At 47.7% G+C, this 24,774-nt stretch overlaps 1 protein-coding gene across 2 annotated transcripts in view; it reads left to right on the top strand.

Annotated features, from left to right (window-relative positions):
- Positions 1-24,774, top strand: part of LOC144153792 (uncharacterized) — a 176,349-nt gene that overhangs the window by 95,640 nt on the left and 55,935 nt on the right. The gene's annotated exons all lie outside the window — the stretch shown is intronic.

Genomic DNA, 24,774 nt, shown 5'->3' with positions numbered 1-24,774 from the left:
TTGGCAGGAAAGAAGCCCGAGAACTACGCAATCTTGTTGGAAAGACGGATGGGAGGCCTAACGTAGCTGGTGCATTCGGCTGAATTCATTCACCTTTCGAATACAAAAGCGCGGGAAAAAATGGCACCAAAGATAACGTCGTAAAAAAATCCACGAAAATCCCCCCATCCATATGCGAGATACACATGTGACTCCGTCGTCTTTGGTGAACTGAGGCAACCTTCCGTTTCGATCGATTATTCATGGTTAGATCCGCTCGAAAGGAACATCGAATGGAAAGCGAACCCATCCGGGAAAACACGAAACGAGAGCCGGATCGCTACAAAGCGCACCCGGGATTCGAAGCGTCTTCGCCAATACTCAGTGCGCAACTGTTATACGGCGCATTTTGTTCCCACGAGCGTACAGCACCAAGTAGGCTTAGCTCAAGCACAAGCCCTGACACAAAGTCATTAATCTTCCTTCTATCAAATGCCGTCCCGTCGGAAATATTACAAAGGAGTTTTCGCCAATCTTCTTATCGAACTTCTTCACTTGCACTTTTTTTCTTTCTTCGAGAAAAAAAATTCTACGCTCTACTGCGCGTTACACAACTCCGTGAAAATCTGAAATATTAGCGAGCCGCTCTGCTCATTTGGGAGCATGTCGAAATTCTCGTCATCGCCGTAACTTTTCTGCGAACGCGGATCGCACAAGAAGACGATTTGTGCAAGCACGGCGATTTGTGCGAGTGTCTCGGGAGGGCGATTAATCATTGCTGATAGGGACCGTGAAAATATAATACTAGTCTGGCTCATTCAAAAACCGCTTTGTCTTATAACAATATTACCAATTTTAAAGTAACTTCAAGCAATTAATCTACATAACACGGGAAACAGATGTCTCCTTTTTTGGCGAAAACATCATCTTTCAGGACAGGAAAATGGTCGAACGAGTTACTGAAGGCTATTTCTTCCAAATAAAACAAGGTCATGTCTTGCCTTAATGTCTTTTAAATAAATAACACCTCAAACGTAGTGGGGAGAGTTTGTACCCGCTGGTCTGTGATTTTTGGTATATCTAGCTAGACAGCTTTCAAGTGAGTTGCAGGCGTGCTTCAGTGGCATTCCCATTGAATCAACGGATGCAACACGAATTCCTTAGCCACGCGCCTCAATTTATAATTTGATATTATCGCCATATATTTTTGCAAAATCCAAACCATCTCACTAGACATACACTCACATCAGCACCGATCAAAACACACGTCAGTGGCCACTAGCACAAATACGAGGGATGTTCAGCATCGTAATATGGATATCAGAACCTCGGAACACCGTACGATATATCCGTCAAAAGAACACACGTCCCTCTAGCTTTAGCGAAACATAAAAAACGTGTGCTCAATGTAGTACCGCGGAAGAATTCTGGGACATCAAAGCAAGAAATGGCAGCGTCTATCGAAAAAGTTCAAGAACCAGCAATGATCCGTCTTATTTATTTGGAGGGACACAACGCCAAGGAAATTCATCCCGAATTGGTGGCGGTGTGCGGTGGTGATGTACCAGCTAATGACCCTGCGCAAAACGGCGCAGACGATTTCGATGCGGTTGAACGGTTCAGGGGCGACAAGACCGGAGTGGTGGCTGACCATCGATCAATGGCGAACCACGAATGCTGGGCAAGTGGAGGCTCTAATCCTCGCCTACTGACGAATAACTGCTTATTAACAAATAGCCCAGCAGGTTAACGCATGTGCTGGCTCAAAACACAGCATGTTTGTGTTTTGAGTGCTGTACAACATAAACGGTGTGCAGCACCGGTTCCCATGTTTGCTGACGCACATGAAAAAAGCCATGCGTAAGGAAGCAGCCTCAGCTTTGCGAAAGCGATACTGATGAATTTACCGATCACGACATCCCCACGGAGGAGTGATGGCGCCCCACTGAAACGCAATCAGGAAGCAAACAGTGGCAGTGTGCGACCCCCCCCCCCCCCCCCAACCACCTCAAAAAAAAAATCGCGAAGCATGAACAAGTCGCACAACGCTTGAACCACAGCGGAGCTGATAGATTTCTTGATACGTGCGCACTGAAGGACATACCACCAGGCATTGCATTTGATTTGAAATTGTTTATTCACATGTTCCCTCGTCGCTTTTCACTGTGGTTGTGGTAGTCATGGCAATATCCATCTATATTGTCGTCTTCCTTATGTATTACTGGCGGGCCCGGATCGTTTTGTCTGCAGGCTTCCACATTTCTCCCAAAGTGGGACGCGTAAGCACGCGATAGAACCGGCGGCAACCGGCTTCGCGAGCTGGGCGTCTGCAGCGCGAGCTGTCTTGTGCTCACCCTGGATGGGCTGACGCACGTGAACTGCTTTGTTGGTATTTTAGCGAGCGGCAAGCGCAAGCCTGGACGACGCCGGGTGCTCCTCGTGACGCGCGTGCTCACGTGCTCGGTAAAAGGGGCGGAGTAACTATGACACGGGTTTTTAGGGGCGAAGCTCCTCTTGTTCGGGCCCTGTCCCGTCCCTCGTTGCTGCTGCATACGGTACGGCACATTAATAATGATTGTGGCAGGATCCCCCTAGGGATTGGCCAACCAAAGATTGGCCGAAGAGGACAAAACGTTCAACGCGTTCGTTGCTACCCAACAAGGAGAAGAGGAAGAAGAAGAGGTTGTCGTTCGTCGCCTGCGAGCTGAAGACACGTACCGGGCGTACGTGTCTTTACACAAGACGCTCAGCAGAAGGCGGCAGCCAAGGTGGCTAAAATGTCACACACCGAATTCGCCTACTTACCCACTGAGATTCTCATCCTCCAAAACAACCCCTACATAACCACTACAAACATCGACGTCGTCGACGGGCTTGTCCACGGAGCGGTGGAAAGCTTGACGTGTCGAGTCTTTATATGATGTGCGGGCGAATGTTTCACGGTTTTACCGATAAGCATTTTTGCTTCGCCCCTCTCATCATCATTCACTTCGTGTAGATGGCGGATTTTTTTGATGACTCGGCACACATTACGGCCAGCAACAACAGCTCCGCTATTCAAAAATAAAAAGCAGCAGCGCCATACCGTCATCAGAAAAAATCATGCTAAGCACGTTTTAGGGTCTTCGTGGGGCTCTTTTAGAAATTGCGCCCACAGTGCCCAAACAATCACAGGCGGTTAGCTTCTATTGTTAGCTTCTCACCTAGTTGCGAGATCCTATAGAGGCAAATCGCAGAGGAAAGCATCCGAACGGCGCCTGTCTGCTCTTAGACAACGCGAAGGCTTACTCATCAGCCAAGACGCCGGGGGCACGCGGCCACGCGGCCTCCTTGCGCTATGAAGTTTGCCCCATCCCCATATTGACCCAGCCTCGCAACCAGCGACTTCGTCTTCCCTGCATAAACAGCCCGCTGCGCAGGGAAATTTTTCGGGACTACAAGGAAGTTGCTGCTCAAGTTGAGCTTTTCTTGGACATGAAAATGAGAAATTTTACAGCTAGGCTTTCCGTGGGCTCGTCTCTCGGTGGAACGAGCGCGTAGACTGTAGGGGTCGTAGGGGGAGGGGGTATATGGCAGGAAATATTAACCCTCCCCTACAATCTCAAGGTTTTAACGTCCGGTCATGGCAATAGCACAAACTTCATGAACGTCCCCGCCACGTTCATCCGCACAGTTGCCTAACTCTAAACACATTTTATACACATTTTCTACAGACGTAGTGCAGTGCGAAACCCTTCCTCCTTTTGTCTCTTTCTCAAGTCTCATTTGTCGCAAGGACGGGACACAGTTTCGTTCAGCAGTGCTCATGCGCAGTGAAGGAAGCGTGACTGGATCAAGTTGTGTGGGTCTGCTTCGACAAGAGGGTGCCTGTTAGGCACTAGGAGGGAGGAGCGTGCTTCAACCAAACACGCTGAGTGCAAAAAGGGGGGACAAGGGTAAAGCCACATCGTAAAGCCACATCGGAGGGTGGAGCGAATGGGAAAAAATTAGGTCATGAAACCAAGCAAGAGTCTCCGCGGGAAACGACACCCACAAGAGGCGCCCCCTTGACTGTCGCTCTTGAAACATGTAGGCCCTGGTGCTACCCTCTTATCGCGCCACGGCGAAAAGCAACCTACCCCGCGGGTGAAACGGGAACACTCTAGCGCTTGATGCGAACGCTGTGTACATAGCTCTGCAGAAAAAAACTCGGCTATCTCGAGCGCTCCCTTGTTCGGAAGTTGCTGCCTGCGACAACCTCAGAGCTTTCTACAATAATTTATGGAAAGGCGCGGTATACGTTCTTGAGTGGCAACGTAATGGCCTTCTAGGCGTGCCTCGGAGTGGATGACGGAATGTTTCTCTTGACGCTTTTTCCCCGTCTTTTTAACTGAATGTGTGCGAGACATTTCAGCGTATCCTGACATTGCTTTACCGCGAGAAATTTTTCTCGTCGTGGGAAATTGAGAACGGTGAGCGAATGAGAAATTTATTTTTGGCCAGTGATACGTAAGTTTTGTTTCAAGAAAATTTGTAGCATTGATAACTGCAGTCAGAAAAAATTACTTTGAGAGGTCAAGATTTCTAAAACTGCAGTTGATTAATCTGGCATTGGAATCGGCAAAACACGAAAGTGAAATGTGCAGCGAAATCTGCAGCTGAGTATGATTTGCGGGTCGGCGGCTGTCTTGCGGCTGTGCTTGGCGGGCTACGTCCTGCTGGCGGGTTGCTTCGCCAATGGTGTACTGGCGTCATTTCCGTAACGAATATGACGTCACTAAAATGTTGATGTATCGCGGCAGAAAACACTTTCGTGTTAAAATATAAAACCCGAAAACGAACCCGAGGTATAACGTACTCTTTAGTACTAAAGATAGCTTCCCCTCAAGAAGACCCTGTGTGCAGAGGTGCATCCTTTACATGCGGCTTGCTTCGTTGTACTGGCGTCACTTCCGTGAAGGATATGACGTAAGTGAAATCTTCGTGAATCCCGGAATCAAACAGTTTCGTGTTAAAATATTAACAGATAGCTACGCCTCTTTTCCTCCAATCATGGTCTTCGCCAAGAACTAATCTTTGCGATCACGCCCGTAACACCAAAATAGAGCGTCATTTGGTGCGGCACTGCTGTGATATTACGACGTGGCTGATTTTAAATTTTGCCGCAGGGCTTCCCAAATTGCTTTGTCCCACCGCCATCGCCTATCATAACTCGCGACGTTCCGTGGTGCATGCGGCTTCCCGTTGGGGCATAGCTGGATCGTGATTTCGAGTACATGCCACCCTTGCACCCATGTTGAGAACACAAAACGTCGACGGATTTCTCCTTCAGGAGCGCGCGCCCACTCTCCAGCATCCGCTTATTGCTTTGAGGTGTTCTTTAGGGCCTAAGGCATCGAAATATGTTTGATATGCAGGCTACACGACTTCCTTTTCTTCTGGCTTGAACGTAGAATTAATTGCTAACACACAAGCTGACATCCGGCCGGCGGACGATCAAGCTAAGAGACAGTCACTACCAAGAAGCGAGACTAAAAGTAGAGTAAGACCACTAACGTGATAAAGGGATAAACTTAGTGATCGAATAAATCCTTGATATTCGAACATCGTGAGAAAATTAGAAGGCAAAAAATGGGCTAGGGCATCGCAATACAGGAACGGCTGATGATGATTGTGATGATGATGATGATGATGATGGTGGTGGTGGTGGTGGTGTGATGGTGATGATGGTTATGATTATGATGACGGTGATTATGACTACGACAACGACGACCCAAGCTAACTTGAATGAAGCCTTGGTGCTATCCAAAAATACTATGGTTAATGTTAACAAACCCTGCTTTATGCTTTTTTGTTCTCCTCAAAAAGCCACTTACTTCCAATAGTTACTTATCTTCAAAGTTGATTACCACGTCTAATCACGCCGATGTTCTAGGTGTTGTATGTCATTACTGAGCTCGTGTTTTGCAATTATTGAAAGGCCACGCTACAGTCCCAACGAACTGATTCAGACCTGCCCATACCTTAAAGTTCAAACCCTTTAAGTCTGATGTTTTGAGTTGTTGATTGTCATTTAATGTTACATCATGGAGCAGCCCATACAACTGTCACGTGTCACCTGCGTTACATTAAAGAAACAAGTCATTCGCATGACCAGCACTGCTGGCCGGCAGTCACTTCCCTTTCAGTTATTTTAACACAATTTCGATACTTGCGCGGAGCTAATCCTCAAAACTGGGCTATCTTCTCGGACTCCGAGGCTGCTTTACGAAGCTTACGAGCAGCCCTGCGCTACGGACCCTCCATCTTCCTTTTCCAGGAAGAAAAGAGACAATAGATCACAGCGACATAGCATGTGCTGCGTCGCTGCCCCAAATACTCGTCGGAGAGAAGCCTGCTTGCCACCGCGCTCAGCCGATTGGCAAACGACCATTTACCGTAGAGACTATCTTAGGTCATCGGTCTCTACCATCGGCTTCGCAGAAGGCGACGAAAGCCCTTCTGCGTTTCCTGAGCGAAACAAACTTACATGAACGACTGCAGGGCCTAAAACGGGACTACAGTGCGCGCCTTCCCACTCCTACCTCTTGCTCTTCGTTTTCCCTCTTCTTTATCCCCTGAACCACTCCCCTCAGTGCAGGGTAGCAAGCCGGGCTCTAGACATGGTTAACCTCCCGGCTTTACTGTCTTCCTCCCCATCCTCCGCGATATTTGCGTGCAAGTTAAGTAAACACAGCCCCGCATCTTATTCTTTCTAAATATTTATTCATCGATTCAATGTTAGATAGTTTCTCGTTTCACACACTTTCTGACAAAAATGGCACGAATTTTTCACACCAAAATGATTTCTTGCATCCTATCATTCTAAATACGGTTAAGATGAGCAAAGGTTTTTGCGAGATACTTTGGAAATTTCTTTCCACAAGCTCGAAACTGAACTAAAAATAGTCCCTAACATAAACATTTTACTATGAGCATACTATTCTTTCTCTGGTTATGCTTATGACTGTTAACCTTGTAGCGCATTGATTTTTGGTTCGCTATTTTTCTTTTTTTTTTCTGCGGCCGTTCTGTGTGTGTCTTATTTTTTAATTTTGACGATTCGCTCGAAGTTTTTACTCGACATATTCGCTGTACAGTTCGTACCAGCTACAGTTTTGGCCGTGGACCTCCTGCTGTATTTGAACTAAACTGCAAATATTTATAATAGTACAATGGACCTGACTGAATCAAAGAACGAACTAAATCAAATGAGTATCGGAATACCTCTCTTTCCAATAGATAAACGGCATGCAGTTCGGCGATTTAGAGAGAGAGATAGAAAGGGGGGGGGGGGGGTGCGTCTGATCATGTGTAAGTGAGTTCGCCTACCACGAACCTTCATACTTATGGTTGTTCGTTTTCGGGTAAAACCCGACTTTGCGCGATTTTTACACTCCGAACATGATTCCGGATAATCGGGTTAAACCCGATTTCTCCCCGAATGTACCTTTTCAAAGTGGCTATCCGCACAATCGTACGCTGATGGTCAGCCGTACTCAACCAGTACCTGCTGGAAGCAAACCCCTCAAACAGAGCTTTTGAACTCATTCAGTATTGGCATGACACTAGCGCTTGCTACTGCAGGGTGGCAAATGCGCCACTGACATTGTTGTGCCTAGCTAATGGAAGCTGCGATGTCGAGAGAACTTTCTCCCCACTTAGATACGTTCAACGATCGGACAGGTCTCGAATGGAGACCGGCATGTAGCGCATGCAGATGATTATGTATGTAAACAAGGATGTGCAAAAAATCCATGACCAGCTTTTAGCGAATAAAATATTTCTTCTCTTGAAAGTTATCAATGTTTTTCACTGTCGTCATAACTGATTCATTTCAAGCAAACGCCAAATTTTGGTGAGTAATAGCTAAAAAACCCTGATGTGCCCCCGATTACTAGCTTGAAACAAACACCAGTTTTAACGCGTTTAAGTTAAAAAGCTCTTGATACCTTCTGATAAAATAAACTGAGTGTATTTCTTAGTACTTCTCTAGATTTAGTTTTACCCCAGAAAACCCAAATTTCGGAATGTTTCAAAAAAAATTATTTCTCTCCGATTAACCATTTGCTATTTAAAAATACCACCCGATTTTTGCCCCCGATTTTGAAAAAAAAATATAAAACCCGAAAACGAACAACCCCATTCATATTTCATGGTCCGGCCGATTTTCTCAAGCAATGCCATGGTCTCCAAGAACGTTCCCGACAGCAAGTCTTCAACAGTGTGGAACTCAACCTAGGCCGGCCGCCCGACTACAGACGCAGGTTCTTTGGGCTGTATCACTGGAGCCTTTTATACTTTCTCGGTGAAAATTTCCTGTTTCCGTTCATTTAGTCTCACTCGCCCCCACCGTTTTATGCCGCAGAGCAAACTTTCGCAATAAAGAAAAAAAAGAGAAGGATCAGTTCCTAATTTATAAATTTGTTCCGTTATGAAATTACGTGCCGTTGGGTTAGAACGGTGGTTTGGGCTAGTTGGGGCATACAAATTGAAATTCAAAACAGCGTAAAAAGACGGGGCGAGAAACGACGGCACATGGCGCTGACTTGCAACTGGTTGGTTTATTCCGCGGCTTGGGAAATATACCCAAGGAAGGAAGGCGAGAGGGAAACATGATAAAAAGGAAGTACATCCAACAATACACAAAGAACACAAGATCTATCCACGTGCATTGACCAAAACGTTAGCAATGCTGATACAGCGCAGCGCAGTGTGTCGTCGTTTCTTGTCCCGTCTTTTTGCGCTGTTTTGAATTTCAGCTAGCCGTTGGCCCAACCCGTCTTAAGTTCACACACATCATCTATCACCACATTCTAGGTTTTTATTGATTATTTCATAGAAGTAATTAACCCTAATTTTATTTTTAGCAGCGGCGGTCGCGCTTTCACTCTCATTCGGAGTCCCGACGCGTTCTTCCCGCCACCTACAGGCTCGCCCGTTCCTCACGCCAGCCCGCTCAAAAGAAAAGAACGGTTCTATTCTGAAATGTTTGCCAGTCTTGGAGAAGGCGCTTAAAAAAAGCCCCTGCCATTTTGAAAGACGAGCGAGGTACAAAGCGTGCGGGGGAAGCGAAAATTTGTGCCCCGAAGGCGTGCGTGACAAAACGCTTTGAGCGGGGAAAACATGCTTCACGGGAGCAGGCAGAGAGATTTCCGAGACGTGTTTCGCGGACCGGGGGACAAAAGCTGACGACCTCTTGGCGGGATCGCCTTTAGAGCGAAAGCTGTCTTGTGTAAGACAAGCCTATTCATCTCGAGGCGTCGCACCTTCCGCTGCCAGGGGGGAGACAATGGGGCGCTTACGAAAGAAAGGCGGCTTCGGTTATAGCCGCGAAACTGCGCTCTCACCATTGGCGACCGATCATATTGCACATCGTATTGATCCCCTTTTTGAAAGACGCTGCCCTGCGGCCTGCAACGCCGCGGTAACGTTTCTGTGCAGCGCAATATATCGTGTACCCGAAGTCGTTGTTCGAGGCGGCACAGAATTTGCGTTGCACGCGCTCTTCGGAGCTTTCTCTCCATTCAGCAGACAAACACACACACATATACCCGCGCGCACGCACGCACAAAAAGTAAAATAACGAGAACACTTACGCAGATATTACGCAAGATAGCATTCAGGATTACAGCTAAGGCTGAAAGGTGGGCTAGTTTGTGTTGACTTGAAAACATATTACCGGGGGAAAACGGGGACACAGGCCAAAAAAGCGGACACGACGATCGCTAGCAATCGCCCTGTCTGCTTTTTTTTTTTTTTCGTTCATGTTCTTTTTTTCCTGTTAATGCTTTGTAGCATTCAGGAGACCGTGACAGAAGCGCCGCGTAGTGCATGTAAATGGTTACAACAGCGCAAAAGGAGACGACTACTAAAAATAACAAAAAAACACAAACACGTCACTGACTCGCAACGAAACGGAACCCGCCGCGGTGGCTCAGTGGCTAAGGCGTTGCGCTGCTCAGCACGAGGTCGCGGGTTCCATTCCCGGCTGCGGCGGCCGCTTTTTATATGGAGGCGAAAAGCAAAAACGCCCGTGTATATAGATATCGACGCACGTTAAAGATCCCCAGGTGGTCGAAGTTAATCCGGAGCCCTCCACTACGGCAAGCCAAGCCTTGTCGCCTGCGTTGCGTCGGCGCGTTAAACCCTACAATCATCATCATCATCATCATCATCATCATCAGACTCGCAACGGAATTGTACAGGGTGGTGCGACGATAATTGGAACACTTTAAAAAAACTTCCTGAACGAACCGCCCTCTGTTCACGCTCAAACTTCACACGAGGGTCGCATTTTGTGGTCTATTTTATTTGACACCGGCAACAACGACGGTACTCACCTGATTATTCTGAAAGTAAATAAAAACGATTTTCGCCTATGGTAAGATGGCGGCTCCTTTGAACGTTCGAGGATGCACAAGTTGATCTTGGAACGACGGCGCCACCTGGGGTATGCAGAGCGAAACGCACGTTTGAGATTCATGGTAGGAAGGATCCAAATGGTGCAGCAGACGATCAGAAAATGCACCTAGGAAGGAGCCTAATGGGCTAGCAGACAGTCACAAAACCAGCTTTCCCATTTTCTGATCGTCTGCTACACCATTTCGCTCCTTCCTACCGAGAATCCCGAACGTGCGTTTCACTCTGAATACCCCAGGGGACGCCGTCATTCCAAGATCAACTTGCGCTGCCTCGCACGTCCAAATCAGCCGGCATTTTCCCACAGGCGAAAATTGTTTTCATTTATTTTCAGAATAACCAGGTAAGTACCGTCGTTGTTCCCGGTGTCAAACAAAATGGACCACAAAATGCGACCTTCGTGTAAGGTTTGAGCGCGAACAGAGCGGCGGTTCGTTCAGGAAAAAATTTTAAAGTGTTCCAATTATCGTCGCACCACCCTGTATAACACTAAACAGCCCTACTTTTTCGCGTACTTATATATTCGTAGAAACTGGCCGCGTAGTGAACTTTCAGAAATGAAGGATAGAGCCCGCCATGAACGGTTATTATTATTAGGATAACAGCCGTTTATACATGAGTGTAGAGGTCGTCAGGTAACGAAAGTCAGTGCCCCGCAGAAGACGACGTTATAATTGTTTTTGCTTTTCAAACAGTATATGAGATAACGAGTGGAGGGGGTAAGTCGTGCTTTGTTACCGGGATGTCTGACAGCAACTTCTCAGCCAAATACACGGAAGGAACGTGCACACTTGAAAGCCTTTCTCGTGACTCCAGAGGAGCCGGGCGGCGCCACTTGTACCAAACCTCAGTGCCTAACCATTGTGGTGGTACGCTTAGAATGATACGCGAAGCAAAACTGTGAAAGAAAAGGCAGGTGTACCTGCTTTTTTATTCTCAATTCCAAAATGCGCCGTTCTTAGCGCTCTTCTCACAAACCACTTGCAGCGTTTTGTTGAACAGATTGACACCGTGCAAAATTTGGCGGTGTCACCAGCCCGCCGAATGCGAAGAGGCTACCATTGAGCCATCCGATTTCGGGAACCCCCTGCATAACACGAAACGGGTGTCAACAAATGAAACACTTCGTGAATGAACGAAAGCTTTATTTCTATAGATCTTTTGCCGGTATAGGTCCCCTCTGTTTAGAGCACCTCTAGGTTGCCTGTCGTGGCTTCCTAGGCGGCGTCATGTATTACACTCTTTGAGCACCGTCTTTTGCAAGCGACAGGTACAATTTCTTGAGGGTTTAATAAGAATAAATTTAAAGAAAAAGAGTTAGGAATTGAGTGAGACTGCAGGCACCCTTCATTATTCAAGAGGGCCTGGATCGGCAACCATCCGAATTGTAGAACCACCATTGCTTTCATTCAAACATGCAACCTTCATCGATGCTTGTTTTAGTACCATTTCACGATCGGCGGTCATAGTACACAGTCGGCCTGAGTTATTTGAGTTCTTCAGGGAATATCAGGGGCGATTTATGAATCAATGGTACTCCCAGCTGCTTACTGCCCCGAAAAGTCCAAAATTGAGCACTACGAACACTCCCCTCTCCTACCTCGCATCCGTACAGCGGAACCAGCGCGCAGTTATTTTGCGGAATAACATTCAATGCGAGCATTTCCTGTTCCCCCTATCACGCTCCCTTGGCGCGCATATTTCCCAAACTGCCCTTCCGCGGAGAAAACTATTGAGGCCGCCGTAGCTGCGGCGCACAGTCGTGCACGCGGCGTAACTGCTTGGGGCGGGCTTTACGAGCCTCCCTAAGGGATCTATTCTCCGTCGATCTCGCTCTACGCAATGCAGCGGTCAATGACTGCGCTCGGGCGCCGCCGCCGAATATCGGCTGCAGCCCGAGCCGACACTGATGTGCGGTTTACAGCTTCGGACCGGGAACGATAAATGCGGAAAGACGATAAACCATTGAATGTCCCATGTACAGTAGAACCTAGTTGAGCCGTCTCTAGCACGGGGGAGCGATAGTGCTCCGTACAAAGGCGTAGTATGACAGAGTCGAAGGGGCTGACTCGATGTTTGGGCATGACATTTAACCCCGAACTGTGGTTCAAGGGTATGGTGACTAACGAGGAATATAAAATAAGATGCGTGTATGTGGGTGTGTTTATTAGTTTATTTCAGGTTCCTGTCCAGTTGCACGCTAAATACGCATTGATTTAAGGTTCAGGTCCAATCGCCTGCTAAATACGCGAGGAAAAGAGAGGGTGGTTCTGTAAAAACTTTTAAAATGCATGACGAAATTTTTATGCTTCGATTTGCGAGCTGCCATACCTGCTTCAAAATATTAATAACATATAATGGTTTTTCGCACAGGTTGGTGTAAAACGTACAGGATGATAAGTGACTGGTGTGTTGGAACATACAAACTCTTCTTCTAATTTGAAAATCAATTGGAACGTGACAAACGGGATGACGCGTAATGATATTACGTTACGCAGAAGTACAGTCACGCTCACGGCGACTATTCAGGGACAAATTTTTGTAGGAACCATGTACACATCATATTCTGTGACCAAAATGCGCACTAACGGCATTTCACGCGAGTTTGGCTGCACGAGCTATAAGGGTAGTTGCCTTTTCAATGATTTATTGGCCACATTACTGTCACTTCATAGGGTAACGTTCACGTAATAACGAGGGGACGCAATCCCAGTCATCTTCCGGCTGTCCCAAAACGCTGAAACGACGCAAAATGCAGACAAACTATGCCTATTGCAAACGCTTTTACGGAGAAATGACGAGCACATAATTAGGAGATTGCGTATACAACAATTTCAGGTAGGATGGTGGATAAGTTTGGGAAAAATTTAGAGCCCTTCCACTTCGGTGAAGACGGAAGAGCAGCGAAGCTGTATTGGTGGATAAACACACAGAAACACAATTCCTTTTGTTATGGTATTTTATTTTCTCCATTTCTCACTATGGTACCCATGGTAACAGCAGACTGGAATCCGGGATCCCACAACACATTTGCCACTTCAGTATAAACAACAAAATTACAAACTTGAGATGAACCTAGGCGTAACGTCGGAGTTGCCTTATTGGTTAATTCTCCTATAATTTGGGGGGAAAGTATCGTCTGGATTGAAAAACAGCTACAGCCTTTTTAGATGCGACTGCATCTCATTCACTCGCCTTGTCCCTGCATCCGGCGTCGTCGGCGTTGTTGTCGGCATCCGCCCCTCCCCCATTCTCATCGCCGCGCGAGCTGCGCTCTCCGCCGCTCACCCCCTCTCCTCTCCGATAACGAGCACTCTCTCGCGAGGGTACAGTAGCGAGGGACATTGGATTGGATTCGATTGGATTGGATTGGCTTGGCTTGGCTTGGCTTGGCTTGGCTTGGCTTGACTTGGCTTGGTTTGGATTGGATTGGATTTGGATTGGATTGGATTAAAGTGGATTGTGTTGCGTCATAGCCGCGGCAGGCGCACTGGCGCCGGCGCGTCCCCTCACCGTTATGCGCGCTATAAAACGCGGTGCCTGCGCCGCTCCGCTCCATCGTTCCAGCGTTGTTCCTCCGCTGTCCAACGCTGCAACGTGAATCCCCTATGCGTCGCATCTACACAGGGGTTCCTGCGAGGGGAGGTGGGAGTTTTTCTGTACTTTAACTCTTCCGTATACGATCACGTATTGCCAAAACATGGGAATTCGGTAACGTTTACAACTTTACTGACAACTAATTATGACAAGTAAATGAAACTCGTCGTAATGATAGCGGCCAATTTCAGTGTAATTTTTTTCAAGATACCTACATCATATTTAGAGCCGCAGAGCATTTTTCGCTATAGCTCTGGAGCGAGCGCGTGCAATTCTTTGTCTACGCTACATGATAGATGCACGCAATTTTTGGTCAGCACCTAGCGCAGAACAGTTTCGCTGTAAAAATGACTGGTGAGCTCTTTCTTTAACCGTGGATTCCAAACACTAGTTATGCAGTTAATTTATGTGCAAGAAAACAAGTGCAAGAGCCGTTCATTAATATTTCAGGCAAGCTGCTTGAAGCCTACTGTTCTATCTGAATCTTAATTAGCTTGCCGCGCTAATTTATTCCGGAGCGCCTAGAATGACCGCGGCGCGTGAAATGGTAATTAAATACAGTGCAGCGCTTTCCGCGTCACCGCTCTGCACTCGTGGTAGCAGGTGGCTCGCGACATACCCGAGGGTGGGCGTTAACATTGGACTCCAGGAAGAGGTTGGCACACAGAGATTCGCAGTTTCGAGCGCGTCCGCGCACTCAGCTCAGCATCTGGCATGCCGGCCGCGAAATTGCACGTGTCAAGGCGAGATCCAAAAGCGTTCGCAGCGCTAACTACGGGAACGACTGTCGCTAAGAGATGGCGGAGGACGAAGAGGGAGCTAAGCCTAACGGAACGTTCTGTGCATAATGCAGCGAAGAAGGGAGTGCTCGAGAAACCTTTATTTGCGCAAGGAAAGCCGGAATACCAGAAATGGGATTACGGTAATAGGGAGGGGGACGACAGGGTTAGGCTGAGAGAGTATGCAGGCAAGTGGGTCCTTGCAGCCGGTAACTCGGGAAAGTCGGGGCGACCTGGAGGAGCCGAAGCCGCAGTGCACAACTCCCGACCACTCCAGCGTGCTGGCGTAATCCAAATAGAAATCTGGGAGGCTGATATATATAGGAGTCAGGCGAAGATTGCTTTGCAAATTTTAGAGTAATCCTTGTCGGCTTTCAGCGAAGGCGGAGCAGAGTGGGTGTGCAAGAAAAGTGAAGTTATACCGTGTGGCCCTATTGCAGCGAAGGCTTGTTTCCCGGACTGGGCGAGGTGTTCTACCCATTCTTGTACGATGCCCAGAGAGTTGGCAGCATTAGAGAACAGTTTTGCTTAAGGATTCCGGTGGAACGACGTGGGCTGTGAGGAAGTAACTCAAGAAAGTAACCCAACCTCATTACACAGGCTGACCGACTCTCACTGGCCTGTGTATAGCATCGTCAAACTGGAGACACGCAAGCGACGCAGCAGGGGTGGTTATAAACGGGGCGTGAAAGGATAAAATGAACTTGCCAGATTATTTTCTAAACTCACGCGAATCGTTCTGGCGGCCAGGGCCCAATTCGCTGCAGTCGTGTTAAAGCACGTATGCGCGCAACTCTTTTCTACGTCCTGGCAGGATAACACACACTTAAGCATCGACGCCTTAGTTTCTGCTGGCGGATCTCAAAACAAATAGCCATCCTTAAAGCGGCCATGAAGACAAAATGCCAGTTTGGTTCATTCAAAAGATTGTCTGGTTAGAATTCTGCTGACACCACTTTTAACGTAAACTTCGCTCAAATAAGCTGTATAATTAGGAAAAAAGGGAATGGTCACGCGACCCACTAGCTCATTTCCCAAAACAGAAGCTATGATGCCATACCAGCCAGCTGTGCGATTGCCGGAGGCCGGAAAAAGCAAACGCAAATTAGGCAGAACTTATAAGCTTGCTGAACGAGCTATGTGCGCTCAAATTTAGGGCACATTCCTTTTATATCTGTAAGAATGGTGGGAAAAACAGTGGAAGTTACGAAAGCAGACGTAAACATAGAAGTGCCGGTGCGTACTGCTGTTGCTACTGCGCGCACTATGCTTCGTTTAGCTGCACGGCACTGCGGGGCTTTGGGGTTGTCTCAGACGACATTGGCCGATTGACGCAAGCGACGGTGTCTTACTTGACCATATTTGTCGAGCGAGAAACGATTATTTTCTCCATGAACAAAAACAAGCGAGGTTTAAATACGGTCACAAACAAACCAAAGGCAGAAAACGGCTTGCCGTGGTGTGGTGGCGCCATCTAGCTTGACTAAGAGTAAGCAAGTCTCAGCTCCACACCAAGTTTAGCTGAAAGACCTGTTCTTATGATGTCATTGCCAACGTCGTTCAAACACGCGTTTTCGCGCAAGAAACAAAATTTTAGCTCAAATTGATTAATTTCGCAGTGAATAAAGCATCGTTTGCTTCCGGACAAGCGCTAGGGGCACTACAGAGCACAAAATCTTTCGAATAAAAGAAACTTGTATTTTGTTTTCATGGCCTCTTTAAGAGCACGCAAGGGACCCCTACCGAACAACACTCTTACTCTAGGGCAAGGCACTGTCCCAGACCGTACGACTCATCACAGCAGCGCAGACTCGATAATAGATTTCTACCGGAAACACACCTCGAGTTCCCATCACCAGGCTACAGCTGCTATGAGGAAAACACCGAAATGCATACTGGCGCGCAAAGTTACTGCGATCGACGAGGCCGCCCAGTAAGTTGGCTGCAGAACTGTGGCGTTGCGCATCCTATCTCCTCCCTGAGGCGACGGCACATTGGGCCAGCACTACGCAGAGTAAACAACTACTGCCGTCTGAGAGCGAACTCCCGGTCTGCCACAACGGTCGCGGCGGTCACTGGCGAGATCTCGGACACGCTCATGGCCGGGAATATTAATGAGCCCCATCCTGTCAGAGGCTACAGCAACGCAGACCAGATAGTGTTATCCGGTACCAACGCACGTAGCCTGCGGAGACAGTTACTGTCATCGATGGGGATCCTTTCAGAAATAACACTGGCCGATACACTACCAACAGCAGCGACCGCAAAAAAAATGGTGCGTATACCCTAAAAAGCGCACACGGGAAAACCTCAGACACGTCCAGACGATGAGCAACAACTCGGGCGTAAACACACATGCTACGGTTAAAATAAGCAGGAAAAGGCCTTGTGAAGCTCGGGAATAGGGAAAAGCTTAGTATAAGAAACTCTACAAACGACCATGGTACAGTAGAACCTCGTTATAACTAAGTAGTATCGAGACAGCAAATTAGTTCGTTATATCCGATATTCGTTGTAACAGTAGAGCTAAAAATCGACTCTAAAAAAATCGAAAATCTGGCTCAAGCAAAAATAATTGATACAAAAATACATTCTTTAGGCTTCGAATCCACTGTAAACAACGTAACGTTTACCTTTCTCCTTGTTGCATTGCAACCTGAATGAACCGGAACATAAATGAAAAAAAAAGAAACATTCCCCTCGCGAGGGGCACGATCAAATGCAGAGCATTTCTGCGGGGGGGGCGCGCCTGCAAGTCGTATGGATTACGTATTGGTTGTTGTTGTTGTAATTGTTGTCTTCCAGCGTAGACATTGTCGATGAAGTCGATGGTGAAACGTGCCGTGAACCCCCTGCCGCGGCTATGACGCAACGTGGAGCGGCTATGACGCAACGTGGCGCGGCTATGACGCAACACAATCCAACACAATCCACTTTAATCCAATACAATCCAAATCCAAGCCAATCCAATCGAATCCAATCCAATGCCCCTCGCGAGAGAGTGTTATAGCGCCGAAATCGCCACCACGCGAACGCGTGATGCTGACGTCACGATCACGCCACAGATGTTAGCGACCGCAGCGCGCGCGAACGACATATGTGGTTTAAGCGCGAACCGACCGAGGCGAGAGAGCGCGATGCGAGCGCCCCATCTGTTCTTGCGCGCGATCCTAACGCGGCGAGAGAGGGTGTTGCGCACGTCCCCACCTGTTGTGCGCCCGAACCGAACGCGGCGAGAGAGGGCGTTGCGATCGGAGAGAACGCGAGGAGGACGCGGGGGAGAGGGCGCACCTCTGGCCGACGGTTGAATTCGTAACCTTCGTAAGTTCGTAACCTTCCGTTCTGTGTCGGCTTTGTGGCTCAGTTGGTAGAGTACCGTGCACCTTGCGTTCCGCCGCAGAGTCGTAGGATCGAAACCTGGCGCCGGCAAGTATTTATATAGTGTAGGGGGAGCGATGCGGACGCGGACTACGGACGCCAACGCGGGTGTGACATCGTGAGTTACTGAAATGCTCTGCATTTAATACAACAGAACAAAGTTCACGTGACAAAACGGGCCTGCGTCCTTATTTATTTGGTGAAGAATGTGATCTTCGTCTGGTGGCTACTCACAGCACTAAGCATGATGAAGTTTTTCACAGTGTCCACGAACAAAAGGGCCTTTACACTTCTGCAGTTTCGGACGACGGGCTTTTTTTTTTCCAAGTAGCTTTTGAGACTCCTGGTCAAATATTGCATCGTTATAGTATCCGATATCGCGCGCGGGTCTCACGGTTGCAGATTCCTTATAAAAGATTTAGTGTCATTGAAATGAAGCGTGACCAACCAAAGTTTGTATTTAGTTCGCTATAGCCCATAATTCGCTATATCAGTGTTAGGTATAACGTGGTATAACGTGGTATTGACAATGCAGTGAAGCATGAACATACACAGACCAGCTGAGTAAGAACAACTGGTACATTTGCGAACCGTCTTGTGCTTGCATGCGACCGTGTACATTGTGTTTCGACCTCCGCACGTGCTTTCCACGCGATTTTAATGCTTACGACATGGTAAAGTGGCGTACTGGTTCACGTCACAATATCTAACAAACAGGCGAACGACGGCTCGGTGCCTTAGGTAACACCCCGGCGTCTATAGTTAATACGTCGTGAACACAGTCTGTCTACTGAACGCAATGAAATACAATGAAATTGTTGCAAGATACCCAGGCTGCTAATTGATTTTGAAGTACTGGCGAAGTATGCCTCAAACCGTGGATAGAACTAACAAAAGTACAGAAGCGTGCTTCCGAATTCCAATTTGACCGCTCGTGCGGCACGCGTATATGTCCGAAGAAAATATTTCCGAAGTAAACACTTGCGATGTAAATATTCACAGCTGCTCGAAGACACCGGCTGTGCAGTTAACCCGGAAATACGAACTACAAATACATCCGCGCAGATTCTCTTTTGAGTATAAAAATGGCGTGCATGGTTGTCTCCCCTGTATTAAACTGTACAGCGTCCAATAAGAAGGGTTTGTGTTCACCACCTATCGTCCGCTCTTTTTTTTTTTTTTTTGCGCGTGGTACCCTTCACGCTGCACGGGATCAGAAAGACCTGAGGTGGTTGAATTAAGTTCTACAAGGGGAGGATGAACACAAAATGCGCGATGAATCGTGATTCAAACCAAACGTGCACTGCAACTAGCCAGGACCAGAGAGGAAAGATCGGCAATCCTATCTATTACGTCAGAACAATCGCAGCGCCAAAATTTCCAGTGGGTATATTTGTGGCCGATATCTGAAACCACCCAATCAACCGTTCATAAGCTTTAGATATACCGTGGGACTAAGCGCAATGCTTCCCCACAGCGACATTGCAGTCGAATTACGGATATGTTATTTTACTCTTCACAATGACTGCTTGTCAGCTAGAGTAGTCTACAATGATAATTCCTAATAGCGCTATGCAAGAACAATTTAGTTTTGGTTAATTGACACGTAGGCGTTCGGTTTAACTACAAATGACGTTGGGTGAACTGACAATTTCTTGTCAGACCACTAAAAATCATCAAGAGCGACAGGCCACTTTCTGCAGAAAAGAAAAGGTTGTTTTTACAATAAATTAAACTACCGCTCTATACACCCAAAAATTAGGACTGAATTCCCCTCGGGAACCCTTTGCAAAGACTACTACCCGAACACGATGCTTGTTCGGTCCTCCTGTTGCTTTCGGAAGCCGCTCACCAAAATTGTCTCCGCACCGCACGGAACCTTTTCCGTGCTCCCTAATCGCGTTATCTTGACCCTTTCATTTCCCCTTTTCATCCCGCGCGTTCCTTCCGGAAGAGGAAAACCTCCACTTTGTAAAACTTGTCGGGGGATGACAATGCGCAGAGACAAAAGCTCGCCTCTTTCTAAAACAAGCTCTGCGAAAAACGATTCACCCTCAACGTTTGAAAAAAAACTGAAATAAGAAAATAAGACTTTTCGTATTCGGCGAGTGCAGCACTCAGTGGTCGGGTACTGTGTCGAGCTGCGAGAGATCTGGCATCGCCGCCACCCGTTTCTTCAAGAGTTTTCAGCGGCGAAGCAAAAAAGCGGCAAACCGACTCAAGAAGCGCCTAGGCACGTTTCCGCTCGTGCAGATGTTTTGCCAAGACCGGCTTCGCTGGCGCGATGGCAGAGCTCACACAGGATGGAAGGACGGCGGTGAAGTCACAACAAAGCGATTCGATTTTGCAGGGGTTTCTTGAGTAAGCGAAGCACGCGCCTAGCCAGTTGCCAACCAGATGCGATCGCTGAGCGAGAAAATTTTTAAGCTGCCACCAAAATAGGAAAGACCGAGCTCTATCTTATCGTCATTCGTGTGGTCGGTTGAGGCTTTAGTCAATTTACAAGCCCTTGTCGAGTAAAAATTTCTCTCCCGCATGTGCCTCTGTTATAAGGTTCGTTTGCCCTTGTATTCAGGATGACGAGTATTGGTATAGATACGCATGTAAAGTTTCTTTGAAGTGTGGCTTCGTGTAACACGGAACCATTACTATTCACAGCATGTATGCGTATACCTTGAGGGGGTGAGAGTGAGTGAGTGAGTGAGTGAGGGAGTGAGTGGATGAGTGGGGCAGTTAGAGAGTGAGAGAGTGTTAGTGAATGTGGGAGGGAGGGAGTTCACCGGCTGGTTGGGTGTGCCTAACGTTCTGTGAAGTTTCCGGCATTTGACAAATTTCAACGCTGTATCATTGCAAACCATTCTTTTTCGACTTCCCCCATTTCGCGGTATCTGGCTGGCTGTGAAAATTCCAGCCTCTCACTGCGAGTCACCTGTCACCAACTTGCCTGAAAGGATTCACTGCAGTACAAGGGATACAACACAGAAGCCAACTTGCCTGTAAAGGGTGCACCACCGGACAAATTTCCTTGTAGCGGTGAAGCAAACCTTAGCACTAATGCAAAGCATATTCTATCCATTAACGTTGCTCCCATCACGGCACCTCTCTCCTATAAGCATTCAGTTATCCTTGATAGTGGATGCCTGTGAGGTAATTTTGAGTAATTCTCCCAAACCAAAGCATGATTGTCAATAAAAGACAATCGAAAAGTAAGTTTGGACGAGTCGGTGTTCTATACGTAGAGTTCACTGCGCAAAAAAATACTACGAACAGAATAGGGAACATGGCACAACGCGCCCCTTTCAACCAACTTGTGGGAAGGAGGGGGCAAACATTTTGCTGAGCCTACAATATAAAAATAGGCGGCATCCTAATCTCAGGAAGCCGTGCACTTCCAAAGCCCTGGTAGCCCGGTTGATCAGGCGTCGCTTGTCCTCCTGGTGGTGGCTGCTGAGTGCGAACTTCCAACGTTCAGGAGACGGTGAAAAGATGGGATCGGGCCGTAGTGGGCAGAAGCACACTAGAAGGGCAGTTTTGGCTTAGCGACTGCAAGAGAGGCTGACGTAGGAGGAGGTGGCGGAAGAGGTGTGTGAGGGTATAATGTGGAGTTGAAATAGGTGCCGGTCTGCAATCTGCGCCCCATTAGGGCCGCGGCCGTCGCGAGTGAGGGACGCAGGCGGATTTTGTGGAAGAGACTGCAACGATAGTGAAGGAGGAGGCCAGTATGCCTGTGTGGGAGAGAGTGGAGTGGTGGTGTGGATGTCAGGTCACCTGTTCTCGGAAGGGAAGTCGGTAAGCTGAGTTCGAGGGCAGCGGCATGCATCTCATTCGCTCATTCAGCGATACGAAACTTATGGTGCAAAGCTCACGTGGTGCAAAGTTTTCATACGCAAGAATCACGGCAAACATGAATTATACATGCGAAAACTTGACTTCCCCGTACGCCGTTCTACTCTCGGAGCGACACGTGTCATATATTCACATTCTCATAAAATAAACCGGCATGCCCGAGAAAGCACAATCTCCCTATTCGACAGTTACAGAAAGGGCGTGCTAACGCATGCAATACCAGCACGCGTGATTTAGTCAACCTCTACAGATTTTCGAGTGGAATTTGTTCGAGTTAGTACGGAATAAGGTACAGCCACAGTCCCGACAGTAAGTGGCCAAACGGCCTGACGTGGCATTTTGCTGGCATGGCACGGCGTTCTAACGCTCACGGAGCCTATCATTTACACATCTTCGCGACATTCCCAAGCATTTCTTACCACAAGACAACGCGATCCCGCACGTCACTGACATCATAAAAGTTCACAAATTAATCCTGATGCTTTATTTCACATGATTCATTTAGAATTTTCTGTAGCTTTTTTACCCCACCTTTCAAGTTTTTGTGGCGCAGAAAAATTGACATTGACGTTGGCTGTTTGCCAATCATCTTTATGCCGTGCAAGTTGCAACAGATCATGCTCGTAGATATCACAGCATACTTCAGCATTTCTTTTTTGATGTTCTGTGGCAGCTCAGTAGTGCACTTTTTTTATTTATTTCGACCCATTATGCGCAACAAATGTTAAAATATATAGGTGGATATTAGCTCGTCCAAGGCAGTCAACGTGCATAGCTAGGCTTCGCGCTGAGCTGCTCTGACCCGGAGAGACTGAAGATAATCATAGCCCGGGCTACGAAGGTCGCCGCACAGCTCCGGGTGCCGGCCACCTCCCTCGCTTAGAGGTCTTCTTTAATAAAGTGCTTCTCTCTCTCTCTCTCTCTCTCTCTCTCTCTCTCTCTCTCTCTCTCTCTCTCTCTCTCTCTCCTCTCTCTCTCTCTCTCTCTCTCTCTCTCTCTCTCTCTCTCTCTCTCTCCTCTCTCTCTCTCTCTCTCTTCCTCACTACTTTTTGTTATGACGTAATCTCTTTTAGGTATTTCAGATCGCAACTTTACTACTGCGCGCTCCACGTGCGGTTGTGTGTATGTGCGTGCGTGTGTGTGCCTTAATGCACCTGTCACATTAAGCCTTTTTAGCAACCCCTTATAGTGGGCTAAGCTTCAGTTTTAAATGCAGAGCATTTCTTTAATTCACATGTCGCTTCCGCCGTGCGTCCGCAACAGCTCAGCGCGCAGGCGCGCCCTCTCCCCCACTCCTCCTCTCCCGCATCACGCTACCCTCCTCGCTCTCAACAACAGGTCCGCACCCCTCCACCTACACTATATAAAAAAATAATACTTACCGGCGCCTGGTTTCGATCCCACGACCCTGCGGGCGGAACGTAAGATACATGGTGCTCTACCCACTGCGCCACAAAGCCGACACAGAATGGAAGGCTACGAACGCGCCTTATATCCTTGACTCATTCAAACTACGTCAAGAAGCTGCTGATACAACGCATTCACTACCACCAACTCCCCAAACACTAAATGTTAACGCAATACACCCACCCCTATGCGACGCATTTACTCGAGTCCCCCTCGCGGGGAGATGGGCCCTTTTTGAAGTTCGTGTTTCAGCAGTGTGACGTTTGTAGCATATGCTTGCGTATGTTCGCTAAGGGTATAGTGACTCATATTATTATAATGCCGCAGACAAAGCCACCACCATTAAAGCTAACTTGCGACACGATTATATCCATTGTTTCACCGCATAGTTATTTTGTGCAGGTTCAACCATAATGCGCTAACAACATCCAAAGCACCATTTTTCAAGTGCTGAATTAGTAAACTCTTTTTAAGCCCTATAAACACATCATCAAAACAAATACAGTAGTGTACTGATTTTTCGGGCCTGGAGGGAGGGGGGGGGGGACAAAAATAATCTAAATAAAAAAAGCAGCCTGCAAAATCCGCGAGTCGCAAAAAAAAAGTTGACTTCATTGAAATAGGACTGAGAAAATCAAGATGGGTTCCTCGTCTTAAATTCTTCCTCCGTGCGAGAACGTCCCCTCGTATCTCTGCAAGCGTCACGTCTTCTTTGTAAACATTGGACAGAACGCCAAAGCGTTGGCAATATCTTGCGTTGGCGATTGTGGGTGGTCGGGAGTGTGTTCGTCGGAGTCAGAGTCGCATTGCGACAGCGCGGTCACTTGGCGCACGATCTCGTCGTCCGTTAGCTCCGCGCACAGCACTATGTTGCTGCCCGCTGCCGCAAACTGGCGAAATGTAACGGCAGCGGGAAAGTCCATGCCACTGCTGCGCAAATCGGCAATCAGCTGCTCGCCGTTGTAGGCTGTGTCGGTGCTGTCTGCGGCGGTGCTTTCTCCCGCCGCACACTACGTGCAAAATCATGGTCTCCAAAATCAAAGTTGGTTAACTCGGCGGGAGTCAAGTCAATCCCCATCCAATCCGATGCTAGCCAAGTGGCTTAGTATTCAAAATGGCGTCGTCCTGGAATCGCACCGTGGCTCTGTTGCGAAAAATGTGTCCGGAAAATCAAACTCTTGCCTTCATTTTGTTCGAAATATCCGTTGCCCATATACATTACTTCTATGGGACAACTGCCGGTTCCACCGGAAAGTCCGGAATATCCAGCAAGTCCGAATTTTTGGAGTCCGAAAAAACTGTCGGCTACTAATAGAAAATGGGCGAGATATGCTGTTATAAACACACC

The sequence above is a fragment of the Haemaphysalis longicornis genome, unplaced genomic scaffold, assembly GCF_048455015.1.
Source record: "Haemaphysalis longicornis isolate Haplotype H1 unplaced genomic scaffold, Haemaphysalis longicornis Haplotype H1 scaffold_9, whole genome shotgun sequence".
NCBI lineage: Eukaryota > Metazoa > Arthropoda > Arachnida > Ixodida > Ixodidae > Haemaphysalis > Haemaphysalis longicornis.
This window is presented reverse-complemented; position numbering and strand designations above follow the sequence as displayed.